The sequence below is a fragment of the Schistocerca serialis genome, chromosome 1 (genome assembly GCF_023864345.2).
Source record: "Schistocerca serialis cubense isolate TAMUIC-IGC-003099 chromosome 1, iqSchSeri2.2, whole genome shotgun sequence".
Classification (NCBI taxonomy): domain Eukaryota; kingdom Metazoa; phylum Arthropoda; class Insecta; order Orthoptera; family Acrididae; genus Schistocerca; species Schistocerca serialis.
Window position 1 is genome coordinate 681,570,213 of NC_064638.1, and position 18,985 is coordinate 681,589,197.

Here is an 18,985-nt window from a genome sequence, read left to right on the forward strand (position 1 = left end):
ATCCGGGCGCAGCTCAACTTTTGGGAGGGGTATGGGCTGGGAGTTGCATTGGTAAAGGAGGTGGAGAATGGAGATGGAGACAGAATGGATCACAATCGTAAAAGCGTGGCAATGGGCGTGGGGTAGAAGGGGTGAGGGGGATTGAGTCCGCAGATGAGAAGCAGGTTTTGGATGCGGTCGAGGAGAAGATGTGAAAAGGGATGAGGTCATACAGGATCTGTGTGGGGCACAGGAGGCAAATACGAAAAGTGAGGCAGAGTGCAGGGCGTTTGAGGATTTGGAGAGCGTTATAGAATCCGAATGGGGCAGAAATCCAAGTGATGCTGCCATAGAAAAGGATGGGACAGAGCAAGGATTTGTAGATGTGAAGGGTGCTGGGAGGATGTAGTACCCATGGAGGATGTAGTACCCATGTTCAGCTAGACAGGAGTTTCAGGAGGTGGAATCTGTTGTGGGGCTTGTGTTGAATTATAAGGAGTTGGGGGGGGGGGGGGGGGTCCAGGTGAGATGACGATCGATGGTGAGGCCGAGATATTTCAGGGTAGGACTGACTTGGATAGGATGATTATAAATGGTAAGGTAAGAATCGTGGACCCAGAAGAAATGGGTGGTACAACCTGTAATGATTGCCTGGCTCTTGGAAGAGTTGATGTGAAGGAATCATGGGTTGCACCAATCGCTGAACTGGTTGAGGCAAGTTTGAAGGATCCTTGGCACTGTTGGAGGGTAGGATAGAGGGCCATGAAGTCTGCATCACAAGCAAACTGGAGGACGTGAACAGGCAGGTGAGGTTCGGGCATATCAGCAGTAAAAAGGAGATAGAGGAGGAGGGAAGAGGATGGAGCCCTAGCGCTGCCTGCAGTGGGACAATATGTATAGGAGTTTGTATTGTGGATAGTGACATAGGAAGGATGATTGGAAAGAAAGTAAGCAAGAAGACAAAAGAATTTGATAGGGAGGGAATAGGCCTGGAATTTAACAAGGACTGTGGGATTCCATGCATGGTCATAGGGGTCTTGGAGGTCGAGGGAAACAAAGATAGGGGAATGACGAGAGTTAATTTGGAGGGCTAGAAGACTGATAAATTTAAGGAGCTGGTCGGTGGCAGAGAAGGAGAGTTGGAGGCTACACTGGGTAAGGATAAGGAGATGGTGCTAGTTTAGGTGCTGATGAATACGTCGGGTGAGGATGGACTCGAAGACCTTACTGAACATGGAGGTGAGGCAAATGGCACAATAGCAAGAGGTGTTAGATGCGGCTTTGTCAGGTTTAAAGAAGAACAAGATGTGGGAAGTCTTCCACAGGTTAGGGTAAAAGCCGGAAGGGATGGGGGGATTCCTTGCAGTGGTGTAATGGGAGTGTTTAAATCTGTGGGAGTAACTGATCCAAGTACTGGAAACTGTGGTTGAGTGGCAGGACAGAGGTACTGATGTATTCATGGACTGTGGGGAAGAGGGAGTAATCAAAGTGGGTATCATCAGGAATGGAGAAGACTTCAGAGAGGAGGGAAGCAAAATAATAATCCTTACTGAAGTTGTCAGGAAAGGGGTGGTCGTCGTGGAGAAGAGGGTTGTGCAGCGCGAGATGGCTACAAGTAAGGCAGTGGAAGGTAGACCAGTACTTGGAGGATATGACAGGAATGATGGCATTGAGTCACGCACATGTCTGGTGCGAGGCCTGGAGCTTCTTTGCTGTTAATGGGTTGCGTATGGGTCGTTGTAATTGCCGATGGTAGAGGAGTGTATCATGGTCACGGGTGCAGAGGAAGGAGTGGTAGAGCCTTCGGGATTCGCAGAGAAGAAGGACAGCTTGTGGAGGAAGAGTAGGGTGGTGAGAGCAGATAATTGTGTTAGGAACATGGGAGTCCACGGCCTCAGTGATGGTCTTCAGGAGAAAAGACGAGGCGTGGGTGATGTCAGTGGGATGTTGAAAGGTAAGACGAACTTCGGGGGAGGCGGGGGGGGGGGTGCAGCAGGTTGGGGGCAGGAAGTGGGCGAAGGGCTGAGGAGATGGTGTTGAACGACTGGGAGGTGGTCACTACCAGTATGGTCTAGAACTTTAGAACTTCCGAGGCAGGTATTCATGGTGTTGGATTTATAGCAAAAATTGGCACAAAGAGAAATACGCATTGGCGGCCGTCACAAAATCGTCCTGTTTTGAAGTCCGCAGAATAATCCATGGAGTGTAATGTGGAAATACAATGCTCAGCTATGGCTGACTTAATGGACTGCGAAAGGTGAGTCTGGCGCTCATGTTCAACGCACCTTTCATGTGCTGTGCGAATTGTGTGACCTATGTAAGCTTTGCCACACTGACAAAGAACTTCATAAATACGAGTACTATGACGATGATCTCCAACAACAAACAAGAGCACTGCGATTTTCTTGTAGGGTAAGCGGCTGCAGGACTCATTTCAAACCATGTAATATTAATCATATGAAACCATATGGTTCCACAGACCTTTTCAAGTATCAAACACCTATGATGTATATATGCAGACTGAAGCGATGAATGAAAAACAATTGTACCAGGTCCTTGGTACAAATGATCATTTGTCACCTCAATCTGCATATATACATATACTTTTAAATCAATGTATGGAGGTAGAAACTGATTCACAGATACCCTTTCTATACGTCCTACTTACAAGGAACGACGGGAGCTTGCGCCACAACATATATGGTGACCCTAAACATACGGACCGATAGCTGCACAAACCTTCAAAACATATATCGAGTCAGAAGCCGCAACGCTCTGAACATGAAACGCAACTCCTGGATTGCGCTCAAATGATCAATAAATAATTGTCTAGATATATGCCACGTAACCCAACACGCGGTAAAGTGACACATGAGAAGAAACATGTCGGGTACAGAGTTTATGCCATACATTCCCTCATGTATATCATCCGGAGAAACATTCCGCCACAAAAGATACCGACGTTATCGTGAGAGAGGGGTTGCGGGGCTTGGGAACTGAGGGCAGAGACTGGTTCTACTGCCTAGAGGCCGGTAGCTCCAGTGACAGGTCGTTCGCCGAATTTAAACTATCGAGACTCGCTGCTTAAACGTGACAGTTCACTACTGGACTGGCATTCGGATTTCTGGATGAACTATAGATAAAAGGAATGCCGGACATTTGCCACGCCGGACATTTTCCACACCGGATATTTGCCACACTTGCCCCTTCGCCAGGTAGCGATCCCTCAGGTAAGGGACGCCCTTCCCCGTACTACCTCTCTCCGCTTTCAAACCGCCGTCTCCACATCTTACTCAACCAGTATGTAAGGGACCTTCTTCTTCGACACCTTGCCCAAATACAGAGCTTCTTTCCCGAAATCGAAATATTTATAACTTTTGGGAAACGAAAGCAATCCCGACGATTATGTCAGTATGTAATTAGTTCTGCCAAGTATAAATATAGATTCCTCTGTCTGAACGGTAGCTTCCTTTCACGCTTACTGATTGCGATAGAAACGGTCCATCTGCATGGGAGCAACAAGAAAGAAACGATGTAACGAGAATGCAAATGTACGCTAATCATTTCTTTTTGACCACTGCATTTGTGCCTACTTTAATTACTACAACTGCATACCCAAAAGACAATAGGGAAAGAATAAATAGGTATGTGAATGTTTGAAAAGAAGAACGACATACTCCATATTAATTTACTCTCTAAAAACATTAGTTAATAAAGTGTAGCGGGGCAATGTTCGAAACATAACTGAAAACACGTTCACTAAATAGAGATAAGAACATCTATGATTGAGGTGTCATCTAAAGTCGACTTACAATTTTAAAATGTTACAAAAAAGGAAATGAAGTAATACAGAATGCTACGCTTGTAACGTACGTTGTTGTTCTACATTGTTTAGCTCTGGTATTTACAGGGTCACAGAGAAAGCATCTTAGGTTCTGGAGAGAAAAGCCGTTATTGTAATTACCTGCACTACAACAGAAACAAGAAGGACAACTTACGGAAAAATAATGTAAGCTCACAATCGACTTTGAAGCAGATAGTTCCTGTGACTTAGTATGGGCAGAGGTTATATTCGACAACCGGAATAAATTAACAGCTGGCTCCTTTTACCGACCCCCTGTCTCAGATGAAACAGTTGCTGAACAGTTCAAAGAAAACTTGAGTCTCATCATAAATAGGTACCCTACTCATACAATTATAGTTGGCAGTTACTTCAATCTACCTTCCGATGTTGACAAAAATATATTTTCATATACCCTATTGTAAATAGAAAACAACTTCCGTAATTGTTCTAAATGCTTTTTTAAAAATTAATTTTAACAATTAGTTGACGAGGCTATTCAAATTGTAAATGGTTACGAAAAAACACTTGACCTCTTAGCCACAAATAATCCTGAGCATCACGACGGATATAGGGATTAGTGAACACGCAGTCGTAGCGAGGCACACTTCCGTAACAAAGAAATTCACCAAAACTAAACGTGAAATATATCTATTTATAAAAGCAGCTAAAAATTCGGGTGACATCTTTCTAAGAGATAGTCTCCAATACTTCAAACTATGTAAATGAATACCATATGTGGCTTAAGTTCAAAGAAATAGTATCAAACAGCACTCAATGTATTTGGTACACAAAACACGACAGAAAGCTGTTGCAGGAGCACCGCAAAAGGCACGTATAATTTGTTGTTGTTGTTGTCTTCAGTCCTGAGACTGGTTTGATGCAGCTCTCCGTGCTACTCTATCTTGTACAAGCTTCTTCATCTCCCAGTACTTACTGCAACCTACATCCTTCTGAATTTGCTTAATGTATTCATCTCTTGGTCTCCCTCTACGATTTTTATCCTCCACGCTGACCTCCATTGCTAAATTTGTGATCCCTTGATGCCTCAGAACATGTCCTACCAACCGGTCCCTTCCTCTTGTCAAGTTGTGCCACAAACTCCTCTTCTCCCCAATACCTCCGCATTAGTTATGTGATCTACCCATCTAATCTTCAGCATTCTTCTGTAGCACCATATTTCGAAAGCTTCTATTCTCTTCTTGTCTAAACTATTTATCGTCCATGTTTCACTTCCATACATGGCTACACTCCATGCAAATACGTTCAGAAACGACTTCCTGTCACTTAAATCTATACTCGATGTTAACAAATGTCTCTTCTTCAGAAACGCTTTCCTTGCCATTGCCAGTCTACATTTTATATCCTCTCTATTTCGACCATCATTAGTTATTTTGCTCCCCAAATAGCAAAACTTCTTTACTACTCATTTCCTAATCTAATTCCCTCAGCATCAACCGACTTAATTCGACTACATTCCATTACCCTCGTTTTGCTTTTGTTGATGTTCATCTTATATCCTCCTTTCAAGACACTGTCCATTCCTTTCAACTGCTCTTCCAAGTCCTTTGCTGTCTCTGACAGAATTACAATGTTATCGGCGAACATCAACGTTTTTATTTCTTCTCCATGGACTTTAATACCTACTCCGAATTTTTCTTTTGTTTCCTTTACTGCTTGCTCAATATACAGATTGAACAACATCGGGGAGAGGCTACAACCCTGTCTTACTCCCTTCCCAACCACTGCTTCCCTTTCATGTCCCTCGATTCTTATAACTGCCATCTGCTTTCTGTACAAATTGTAAATAGCCTTTCGCTTCCTGTATTTTACCCCTGCCACCTTTAGAATTTGAAAGAGAGTATTCCAGTCAACATTGTCAAAAGCTTTCTCTAAGTTTACAAATGCTAGAAATGTAGGTTTGCCTATTGTTAATCTATTTTCTAAGATAAGTCGTAGGGTCAGTATTGCCTCAGGTGTTCCAACATTTCTTCGGAATCCAAACTGATCTTCGCCGAGGTCGGCGTCTACTATTTTTTCCATTCGTCTGTAAAGAATTCGTGTTAGTATTTTGCAGCTGTGAGTTATTAAAATGATAGTTTGGTAATTATCACATCTGTCAACACCTGCTTTCTTTGGGATTGCAATTATTATATTCTTCTTGAAATGTGAGGGTATTTCGCCTGTCTCATACATCTTGCTCACCAGATGGTAGAGTTTTGTCAGGACTGGCTCTCTCAAGGCCATCAGTAATTCTAATGGAATGTTGTCTACTCGCGGGGCCTTGTTTCGACTCAGGTCTTTCAGTGCTCTGTCAAACTCTTCACGCAGTATCGTAGCTCCCATTTCATCTTCATCTACATCCTCTTCCATTTCCATAATATTGTCCTCAAGTACACTGCCCCTGTATAGACCCTCTATATACTCCTTCCACCTTTCTGCTTTCCCTTCTTTGCTTAGAACTGGGTTTCCATCTGAGCTCTTGATATTCATGCAAGTGGTTCTCTTTTCTCCAAATGTCTCTTTAATTTTCCTGTAGGCAGTATCTATCTTACCCCTAGTGAGATAAGCCTCTACATCCTTACATTTGTCCTCTAGCCATCCCTGCTTAGCCATTTTGCACTTCCTGTCGATCTCATTTTTGAGACGTTTATACTCACTTTTGCCTGCTTCATTTAATGCGTTTTTATATTTTCTCCTTTCATCAATTAAATTCAATATTTCTTCTGTTACCCAAGGATTTCTACTAGCCCTCGTCTTTTTACCTACTTGATCCTCTGCTACATTCACTACTTCATCCCTCAGAGCTACCCATTCTTCTTCTACTGTATTTCTTTCCCCCATTCCTGTCAATTGTTCCCTTATGCTCTCCCTGAAACTCTGTACAACCTCTGGTTTAGTCAGTTTATCCAGGTCCCATCTCCTTAAACTCCCACCTTTTCGCAGTTTCTTCAGTTTTAATCTACAGTTCATAACCAATAGATTGTGGTCAGAGTCCACATCTGCCCCTGGAAATGTCTTACAATTTAAAACCTGGTTCCTAAATCTCTGTCTTACCATTATATAATCTATCTGATACCTGCTAGTATCTCCAGGATTCTTCCATGCATACAACCTTCTTTTATGATCCTTGAACCAAGTGTTAGCTATGACTAAGTTATGCTCTGTGCAAAATTCTACCAGACGGCTTCCTCCTTCATTTCTCTCCCACAATCCATATTCACCCACTATGTTTCCTTCTCTTCCTTTTCCTACTCTCGAATTCCAGTCACCCATGACTATTAAATTTTCGTCTCCCTTCACTACCTGAATAATTTTTTTTATCTCATCATACATTTCATCAATTTCTTCATCATCTGCAGAGCTCGTTGGCATAAAAACTTGTACTACTGTAGTAGGCATGAGCTTCGTGTCTATCTTGGCCACAATAATGCGTTCACTATGCTGTTGGTAGTAGCTTACCCGCACTCCTATTTTTTTATTCATTATTAAACCTACTCCTGAATTACCCCTATTTGATTTTGTATTTACAACCCTGTATTTACCTGACCAAAAGTCTTGTTCCTCCTGCCACCGAACTTCACTAATTCCCACTATATCTAACTTTAACTTATCCATTTCCCTTTTTAAAATTTCTAACCGACCTGCCTGATTAAGGGATCTGACATTCCACGCTCCGATCCGTAGAACGCCATTTTTCTTTCTCCTGATAACGACGTCCTCTTGAGTAGTCCCCGCCCGGAGATCCGAAAGGGGGACTATTTTACCTCCGGAATATTTTACCCAAGAGGACGCCATCATCATTTAATCATACAGTAAAGCTGCATGCCCTCGGGAAAAATTACGGCTGCAGTTTCCCCTTGGTTTCAGCCGTTCGCAGTACCAGCACAGCGAGGCCGTTTTGGTTAGTGTTGCAAGGCCAGATCAGTCAATCATCCAGACTATTGCCCCTGAAACTACTAAAAAGGCTGCTGCCCCTCTTCAGGAACCACACGTTTGTCCGGCCTCTCAACAGATACCCCTCCGTTGTGGTTGCACCTACGGTACGGCCATCTGTATCGCTGATTCACGCAAGCCTCCCCACCAACGGCAAGGTCCATGGTTCATGGGGGTAGGACGTATAATTTAAACGAACGAAAAAGCCTCCAAGATTGGTGAAGTTTTAGTGAGGCTCGAAATTTGGTGCTGATTTCAATGCGAGATGCATTTAATAGTTTCCACAACGAAACTCGCTCTAGAAATGTGGCGGGTAATCTAAAGAGATACTGGTCCCATGTTAAGTAAACCAGCGGAAAGTACCTTTGCTGCGCGACAGCAACGGTAATGTTACTGATGACAGTGCCACTAAAGTGGAGTTAGTAAATGCATTTTTCGAAATACCTTCACCAAAGAAGACGAAGTAAACATTCCAGAATTCGAAATGAGAACAGCTGCAAACATAATTTATAAGTAGATATCTCTGGTTTTGCAAAGCAACTGAAATACACTGTCAGAGACAGAGGAAATCATCAAATATCTTTTCAAAAAGTCTCTAATGTATAAGAAAAGTAGGTCTAATACATTTGATTCTGGTGTTCTTTAGTAACAATTAATTTTCAGTAGTAAGCTCCTTGCTTTTACTGACCTGTTTAAAGATAATCAACAATTTAGTAAGAAATTTTAATTTTAAAAGGACTATATCTAAATGTACTTAAGTAGATTTACATCTACTGTAAATGTTTGCAGCTAAACTTAAATAAAAAATATTTGAGGTGCCAAAATTGTCAACCTTAGCATCAGATCAGTTTTGGGATTTTACTTTTAGGTGCAATTCAAAGGTTCAGTTCCCATTTTCTTATAAAGCGTATACTATCAGTTTAACAAACCATGATATTTTAGGTGATAGCTGCGATTCTGAAGCTTCAGCAACTCAGAACTCACAATTATTTACAGTATGGTCATAATATTGGAAGGTAGAGAAAAGTTATCTTAACGTGACAACAATAAGCATACTTTTGTGAGGCTTGAAACACTTTTTAATTATTACATTAAGGACTGATTCGCATCACACTTTGCACGGGCTTCGGACCGTCAAAATGATAAATGACCATTTACCATTCTTGCGTGTGTAAAATGAGCCTAAACACGCTGAACTAATATACATTCTATTTACAATTACAACTTAATATTAGCTCCGATAATGCTGCTTCAGTGATTTGAGCCCGCATCTCGTGGTCGTGCGTTAGCGTTCTCGCTTCCCACGCCCGGGTTCCCGGGTTCGATTCCCGGCGGGGTCAGGGATTTTCTCTGCCTCGTGATGGCTGGGTGTTGTGTGCTGTCCTTAGGTTAGTTAGGTTTAAGTAGTTCTAAGTTCTAGGGGACTGATGACCATAGATGTTAAGTCCCATAGTGCTCAGAGCCTCAGTGATTTGATATTTTATCTCAGTAATCTGCGAGGACTCAGTGGTTCAAATGGTTCAAATGGCTCTGAGCACTATGCGACTCAACTGCTGAGGTCATCAGTCGCCTAGAACTTAGAACTAATTAAACCTAACTAACCTAAGGACAGCACACAACACCCAGCCATCACAGGGCAGAGAAAATCCCTGACCCCGCCGGGAATCGAACCCGGGAACCCGGGCGTGGGAAGCGAGAACGCTACCGCACGACCACGAGATGCGGGCAAACTCAGTGGTCTTCATAATTTTTAAGACATTATTTTTAACGTATTTTAGTCCAGTTTCTGAATATGGGCTATGGCTTTCAAGCAAAGCCTAATGTTGCCCGTCTCTTCATAATTCTTTACGATTCTCTCTATCCTGTCGTCCAGCTTCACGTACTTCTTCTTCCTCTTCTTACCTTCAAGATTCATTTCCAATTTCATGTGCATGCAATTTGTTAGCTCTACTTCCTTTTTCAAGCACTCCACCAGATGGTTGATTCTAGGGTGAGGGTTTCCAATAATACTATTTATTTTGTTGTGCCACCCTTCAACAGCATTCGTCGTTCGATGCCTTTTTCCGTAACAGTCCCACATTTCTATTGCGATATCCTCATTCTCTAGCCAGTTATCCACAAAGTGTTCAAAAAATTGAGAGACCCTTCCGTTATCAGGAGCTTCTGCATGAATCTCATTCCATCCATTGCTTACGTGCACCAGTTTTACAACTGCCAGCGCTGCACACATGCTGACGTGAAGTCTTAAATGCTCGTTCTAGCAGTACTCCTTAGTTAGACCAAGAATTCGAATTCTTCTCCATAAACTCTTCTTCATATGGAAATAGAATCCATTATTTCAGTTGTGGGAAAAACTTGACGAATGGCCGATATCGCCGCTGCCTCAAAGTCCACCTTTACTTGTTTAGGACACCGCTCAGAGACTGCCTTTTTTATCAAACGAAAAAATGGTTCAAATGGCTCTGAGTACTATGGGACTCAACTGCTGTGGTTATCAGTCCCCTAGAACTTAGAACTACTTAAACCTAACTAACCTAAGGACATCACACACATCCATGCCCGAGGCAGGATTCGAACCTGCGACCGTAGCAGTCGCACGGTTCCAGACTGCGCGCCTAGAACCGCGAGACCACCGCGGCCGGCGTATCAAACGAAACAGACGAACATATGTGTCTTTCATCTTATTAGGGAGCAGTGAAAATACAGTAGGAAGAATGTTTGTTTCTTTAATCGGGCCTCCTAAGTCTATGTGTATGGTGTAGATTTGTGCAAACTGCTTGGTGCATCTCTTAAATGTTCCATCCATAAAAAAATGGGGACATGTTTTTAAACTTTGTTTTCCTTTGCTTCCACTAAAAATCATTATTCTCACCTCTAATATATCGTCTCCCAGAAGAAAACTACTGCCATCTCGCATTTTAATAGATCTTCATGAAGATCAATTTCATAAGAGTTCTTGGCTCTTGTTGGTTCCCCCGCTCTTGCCTCCATCGACGACGCATGGTGCTCTTCATAGATTCTGAATTAGGCATCACTGTAAGAAAGTAATAAACTTTATTATGTAAATTTCCCATTTCATCCGCGTATATCTCCAATAACTGTGTAGTTTCTTCTCGGGACCTTCTCTTCGCCCTTTCCACTTGCTTTCTCACTTTCAGAGCCGCATCGTCAGGTGGTCCACAGAGATGTTCTAATACGTTCCACACTTCTCCGTTCCTCGAAAGCAGCTTTCCCTTGCAATGATCCACTTTTCGGCGGAAGCACATCCATGTAAAAACACCTTCTTTAGATTTCCTCTGTTTAAGATACGCGTAACCTTTGCAATGAGCAGGAGGCCTGCCCTTGTTCGTTGTAATAACTTCCGTACTGATGGTCAAATTAGGAACTTCGAAAGCAAACTAATGGCTCTGCGCAATATGGGACTTAACATCTGAGGTCATCAGTCCCCTAGAACTTAGAACTACTTAAACCTAATTGACCTAAGGACATCACACACAACAATGGCCGAGGCAGGATTCAAACCTGCGACCGTAGCGGTCGCGCGATTCCAGACTGAAGCGCCTAGAACAGCTCGGTCACACTGGCCGGGCGAAAGCAAACTGGGCGGGCGGGTGGGAAGGGGGAGGAGGAAGAGGAGGGGGGGGGGGGAGGGGAGACAAGGGACCCGACCCTTCGGAGCAGGTAAAATCGTGACAAATGTCCGGCGTGGCAACTGTCCGGACACCGATGCAAGTTGCAAGGGCAGTTTCGGGGGAGGGGGATGGGGTGGGAGGGGCAAGGAGATTGAATCACAACTTTGAATTATGAGTCGCAAGTAACTGTGAGCTTAAAAAATGTATAAAGTCTGGAATTAACGTAATGTAAGTGTAACTTGTTGTGTTATAACTACTTGTTCCTTTTTTTGACAGAATTTACGATAAAATTACAATAAAATATGACGTTTATAGTTTCGTGATTATGTAGCAGATAAATGAGCTATTGTACAAGTTTTACTCGCTTTGGAAGTAAATTTAAATCTTTTACTTTGTGAAAAATTTGTAAATTTCTAGGGATGCTTTTAGAGTCACACATCCAGATATTCTCGCTAAATACTTGATCTCTTCGAATTCTTTTCCTAGTTAATAAGAAGTAGTACTGCCACGACTACTGCCATAAACAGCTTCATTTGAAGCAACACGTTTCGATTTTCCATTATCGTAAGGCTTCTTACAGTACCAGTACATTTGTTGTTCTACGCGCCTAGGCATTTAGCGAACGTTCTCTTCTACATCTACATCCACATCCATACTCGGTGAGCCACCTGACGGTTCTCCCTTTGAAACATCCCCTTTGAACAATTATACAAGACTGTGCTTAAACTGACATACAATATTTTTAGCGCAACGCAATCTGACTTTCAAAAATCCCTACAAAAGAATGGCCCTGACTAACACTAAACTATACCTTTCAGAAATCACTTACCTCACAAAATCTTCATTACTCGAACTACTGCAATACAGCAAGCGCCACTACTGCCAGCTAAATAAAAGATTCAAACTACGGAAGGCACTAACTACTGATAGGGATAGTTAGCAAATGAAAGATATTAATAGAGAACAAACAATGTATTTACCTTAATAGTCATAATATATGTAGCAGTTCATGACAAATTACAAAACTCCGCCATCTCTCTCCCCACATCCACCACTGCTGGCGGCTCACCTCCAACTACGCAACGCTACGCGCTGTTCACATCCAGCTGCCGCTGCTCAACACTACAATGGCAGACAACAATGCAAACCAGCCACAGACTGCACACAGCACAGCCAGTGATTCTCACACAGAGCGCTATGTAACGTTGCCAATAAGAAAACATAAACAGCCTACTTACATAGCCCCCATGCTCCCCACAAAAAATTTTACAAATTGTTTTGGGCAGTGGCCAAGAATGATTTGATAAAATTTTTCATAATTACAATAACAAAGATATCAAATGCACACACTTATTGATACAATGTTGGTCAAAAGCTAAAATTTTCTCACAGTCCATAAAGATAGTCCTGATTCATCACAGTAAAATAGCAGTGTTTTTCTCAAAGTCTGAGCAGTAAAAGAAAATGCACACAGAAGTAGTGGATTTCCATGCTGTCTTGAAGAAGTAGTGTTGTCCTTCCAACGGAAAGACAGTGCTGACTCTCGACATGCAGACAAGTAATGGGTCACAACAGAGCAAACCCACAGCAGAGTCATTCGAAGTTTTGAATAATATTGGTAGGCAGGTCATCACAGAGTAGACCCACTGTAGTCCTGGTAGAGATTGTGGTATTGGTGGGCCATCAGAAGTGCAGACCCACTGCAGTCCTTGTAGAAATAATGGTATTGGTGGGTCATCAAAGGTGCAGACCCACTGTAGTCCTTGTAGAGACGGCCAGCAGCCATCTGTTGCAAATGTGCAGGTGCACAATCACCATCGAAGAGTCTTGCGGACAAGATAGCAACTCCATAAACCACCACTTGTGCACTCACAAAGTTTCTGGAATTGTCCTTAGAACCAGCAATGCTGTTATCCAGTCCCTTGCTGAATCATTAACACACGTGCAAACACTATCAGTCCCTACTTCTCACATATTGTCCATGTACTATGACCAACAGAAACGTGTGCAGTGAAATGTAACTGGTGTCTATAGAATTATAAATTTACAACATGAAAATACAATTACAAAGGTACAAAATACATCATTAAAGAACATAATAGTACAGATAACATTTGTAGTAATATGGGCTTTAAAAAAGAATCGAAATAACATATACATCAGTGTTACGGGAATTATGACATGAGTACATACATAAAAGATCAGAATAATTATTGAAACATCAACTTCACACATGAGCATTAAAACAAAACAGAATAAATAATGTCTAAACATCTTTACAAAGTAAATAACATATTATTAATGCAAATTGTATTTGAGGATAACAGTATTCCTCATCTTAGTGAATGTAGCTGAGTATTAGAAAAATTCTACAACCTAAATCGTATCAGATAAACACATAAAGACAGGATGAACACAAATACACAAGGGTACACAAACATATAGCGGAATAATACAAAAGGAAAGGACAGGGTTTGTTGTACTGCAGTATTTTGCAAACAAAACTTTCTTTACTTCTTGGAGATCTCCCTTCATTCATCATTATTCCCAAAAAGTCCTATCTATACCTGCTTTCTGTATTCTATTCATATTTCTTTCAATATAATTATTTCTCAGTGTACAATACTGATTTTAGCCCAAATCTTTTTCATATAACTTCGCAACGCATTCTTTACCTATTCTCCATAGTCAGTTTCTTATATAGTCTATCCCTCTTAAGCTAACTCAAATCTACTGAACTCAGATGCTAAACTAAGGGACGAGGCAATGCAGCAGCACAAAACAATTAACGCAAACAGCAATGAAAAAAATACAGATTTGCGAAGCAAGCAGCATTATAGAAATTAGCAAAGCAATTGCAATATTACAACTAATATAAGGCAATGTGCAGCAAACAATAAAAATAAATCATTAGTAAAACTGGCTTAACAGAATAATACAAAGTCAATTTCAGTAACACTATGCCTGGCAAACAGCAGATATCTAAACATGACATAGCTCAAGCAGAAAAAAATATTACACTAAAAATGGCCATGTATAATACCTATGTCACATCTTAACACTAGAGTGATGCATCACGAGAACTTACACTAGCAGATAAGTTACCAAATCGTAAAGAAATTATTTATGCAATTCCTGTGAAGGGAAATGTCTATTTATGTGCCCTCATTTTCTTGGAAGTAGATCATAAATTTCTTATTGACTGGATCTGTAGGCATAAAATAACTATATTAGTACATATATTAAATTTTATTTTAACCAATGCTGCAGTGCAGCTAGAAACTAGATATTAAAGAAAATGAGCAAATATGTACAAAGGACGACATGAAACATCATTCATTAACCATATGGCATTTCATAAGGCAGTAAAAATTCTCTCAATTCTCGAGAAAAACGCTTGTCATAATCAGGTGTGCAGATGTAAGTAACTTTCCAAGTAATGAGCGTGTCGTATTTGCGGTGCTTTCTACAAAGGAATGTAGATAGCGAGGATAATGGCCCCCCCTTTTTTTTTCTTCCTGTGCTCTGAAAAGGCACGCGCTAATGGCTTTTTCTCCAGGCGTCGGACACAGCTGGGTGCCCACGACGCATTACGTGCAGGTGGTCACTTAATTTTCTTACGGAAATATTTACGACAGCAGTTTCCGCTACAGTGGCAGTCTCATATAAAAAATTTCAGAGGTCGAGAATTTGCGTTGCAAATGTGTAGATACAAAATCTTATGAATATAATAGTGTCCAAAAAATTTTCGCCGGCATTGTGATACATTCACACATTTACACACATTTCATAACTCTTAAAGTACGATTCTTGGTTTCCATCATCCTTTTCCACAAATCAGAGTCCCTAACCACTACTCATTGTTCCTTACCTTACTCGTCGACACTTCTACAATATTTCATCATAAAAGATACGTAGCATAATCAAATAACTCATATAGCATCAGCTTATTGATCATAAAGATACCGCAACAGCATAATACACACAGTCATCGTAATAATAACATCATAACACCTCAGTCAACTCTCAAAATCGTCGTAGCTTCCTCCAATAATTAAAAAAAATTCTCTGCTCATGTCAAAAGTGTCATCTGCCTCAAACGTACTTTAAAAATCGTGATCCCATACCAAATATATCATTCAAAGCTCTCATAATATCACAATGGGTCTGAAAAAATATGAACAGTTCATAAAGTACAGACAAAATACAATTTCGTAAGTGTGAAGTTACCCAACTGTGTAATTACGTAAACATCTGTCACTGATGTAGTAAAGAATTGTTTGTTTCTCTGTTAAATAATCAGATAGCTGTGTAATTTGCGTGTTAGGGAAATATGGTACCGATGTGTAAAGTTGTATAAGCAAATATCATATTAGCTAGGGCTCCTTGTGCTTGCCAAACACATGGTACACAAAGTAAGCGTGTACCCCCCCTGAAGATAAATGTAATTATATCCTCAAGTGTTACAGATTACAGCAATGGAATGAAATGTATCACGGAAAACTTTCTTTGTAATTCAAAAATCTTGAAAAATAAATGGTTTAAGTACAAAATTGATCACTCAAATGCGTGTCCTGTAGCGCTAAATGTGCGTCTTGCTGTAAGATAATTCTGTGGAAGTGTCGTAGTTATCGTCCTCTGTAAGCAAAGTTCTGCTGAAGTCAATGTACTTACCTCATCATAAACGAAAGTGAAATGCTTTGCGAATAGATATCGTAGTTATTATGTTTATTGGCATGATGAAGAAATTACTGTACAGTAACGTATTGTTGTGCCACGAAAAAGGCTGTCTCATTGATGCTGTACCACATAAGTTACTACTAAAACATGTTTTACTTTCCAGAAGAATTCAGAAAAACTGTGCAGATATAAAACAGATACACCGCAAAAGCAACGAGGTAAATTGTGTCACACATTAGTAGCGTCGTGATATAGTTATGTAGCTGTCACATAAACTAACCACTGTGTTATCTGGTATCTCACAGAAAGTACTTTAAATCCAGAACGTATTTTCAAGTAAACCAAAATGTTGCATTAAAACCTCATTAGCAGTACCAGTATATGTTTTAAGTATGTGAGCCTTATGGTTGTTACGTAATTGTGCCACTAACAAGCAAGAATGTACACACACAATAACGCTGTTTCGTCAGTTCACTATAACAATGCATTCGTAATTTCTGTTTAAATAAGTTCTCTTGGTTCTTGACTGGATATTTAACTTCAAACATTGTTGCATATTAACAGATTCTAAGTCTGACAAAGCATACTAGTAATGTAAAGTGAAAAGTTGTACGGCAAAGACAAAGTTAAAAAGCAGATTATCTTTCAATAAACGGTTTTACATGTGAAATGTGGTGTAAACCTTTACTCTTCCTAGTACACAGAGTTTCAACTTCAACGCAATTATCATGTGGTATACGCCGGATTATGTAAGGTCCATTGTAAACTAGAAAGAATTTGTGACTCAAGTGTTTCTTCTTATGTGACAATGAATGAGCTTTAATGATAACTTTCTGACCAATATACAGTTTCTTTGCATTTGCTTTACCGTGTAGTTTTCTCATTTTGTCTGCTGCAGATTTTATATTTTTAAGAGCCAAATCAATTATGTCTTTGTGTCGAAGTTTACGTGTATTCGGGAAAGGTACAAGCTCTCTGATTCTGTTCAGTGGTTCTTCATTCTTCAGTACAAGAATAGGTGGTAAAGCAGTGGAATCATGAGGCATTTCATTCAGCACATTTTGAAATAAGTGTAAATATCTGTCCCAATGCTGATGCTTTCTGTGACAATAAAGTCTGCAAAGCTTATTGATTTCTTTCATAATCCTTTCAGACGGGTTGCAATGTGGTGAGTACAATGAAATAAAAACAGGTTTGATTTTATGATTCCGAAGCATGCGTGACCAAACAGCAGATCTAAATTGCGGTCCGTTATCTGAAATGACTTTAGCAACGTGGCCAACTTCACGTAAGAAATTTTTAACAAAGGCGTTGGATACAGGTCGCCCAGTGGCTTTACGTAACGGAGTGAAAGAAACAAATTTTGAAGTAAGTTCAACAGTGACTAGAACGTACGAAAATCCATTCGATGTTCTGACAAGGGGTCCCAATAGATCAACTGCAGCAAATTCTTTTAATTTAGAAGGAATGATAGGAAACAACGGAGCATGATGTGAGATAGTAGATGGTTTAGCCTTTTGACAATGTTTACAAATAGACAGGACTCTTCGAATTCTCTTTTCCATATTGTTAAAATAACAAGTCGTTCGAAGAATATGATAACATTTTCGTGGACCAAAATGTGTGTAGCTGAAATGAATGTACCAAATGAGCTTATTAACAAAATCGTCAGGAATGCAAAGTACCCATAGCTTGTCATCAACAGTGCAGCGTTTGAACAGTATGTTGTTTCTAACCAGATAATAATGCCGAATCTGTGTGTGTGTCTTTTCATGCCATTTGGTTTTGATGTCTTTCCAAATCGGATCTTTATCTTGTTCATCAGCAATGTCCTTTAAAGATGTGGTGATGAAGTTTTCAAAGGCGACTTTCTGAATGTAAAGAATACTGAAATTTTTCTCGAGGTTGCCTTCTGTGTTACTTTTCTCAAGCCCAACCGGTGCGCGTGACAGTGCGTCCGCAACAATGTTCTCCTTCCCGGGAATGTAGACTATTGTGAAGTGGAATTCTTGCAGAAACAATGCCCAACGTTTTAACCTGTCATGATTTAATTTTGAAGACATAAGAAATTGTAATGCACGATGATCACTGTATACTTTTACGTGCTTACCAGAAAGAAAGAAACGAAATTTGTTAAATGCCCAAAGCTTCTAATTCAGTAACGGAATAATTTTTTTCGGATTTTGTTAGCACTCGGCTAGCAAAAGCAATGGTTTTCTGAACAGTAGTGTCATTTTCTGTGGCTTCTTGAAATAAGTGGGCACCAAGACCGACTTCAGAAGAATCCGTGCTAAGGCAGATATCTTGTGACAGATCTGGATGAGCTAGTATTGGCGCGTTAAGTAGCGATTCTTTCAAAGAATTGAATTCCAACTGTGCTTGTTCATCCCAGTTCCAAATAGTATTTTTTCCAGTGAGAGAACAAAGTTTTGGTGTAACAAGAATTTGCATATTCAGAAAAAGACGGTAAAAATTTACGAGACCTAGAAAACTGCGGACTTGTTTTTTTGTGGATGGAACTGGAATGGCTCTGATTGCTTCTAACTTTTCAGGATCCGGCTGAATGCCTTCAGAAGAAATAATATGTCCCAAAAACCTCACCTTTGACCTACCGAATTCAGACTTTCCCAAGTTAACTGTAATTCCAGATTCTGCAAAAATACGTAACAAACTGTTGAGGATGCGATTATGTTGTTCCCATGAAGCTTCTGCTATTAGAATATCGTCCACATATAAGGTGATGTGACGTTATAAGAACTCAGGTAATATGGAATTTAGCCCGCGAATGAATGCTGCCGAAGAAATGTTCAAATCAAAAGGAAGTTTCCGAAACAGATAACAAACGCCGAAACAAAGGAAAGCTGTGTATTTTCTACATTCTGGATGAAGTTCGATCTGATAAAAGCTGGATCTGAGA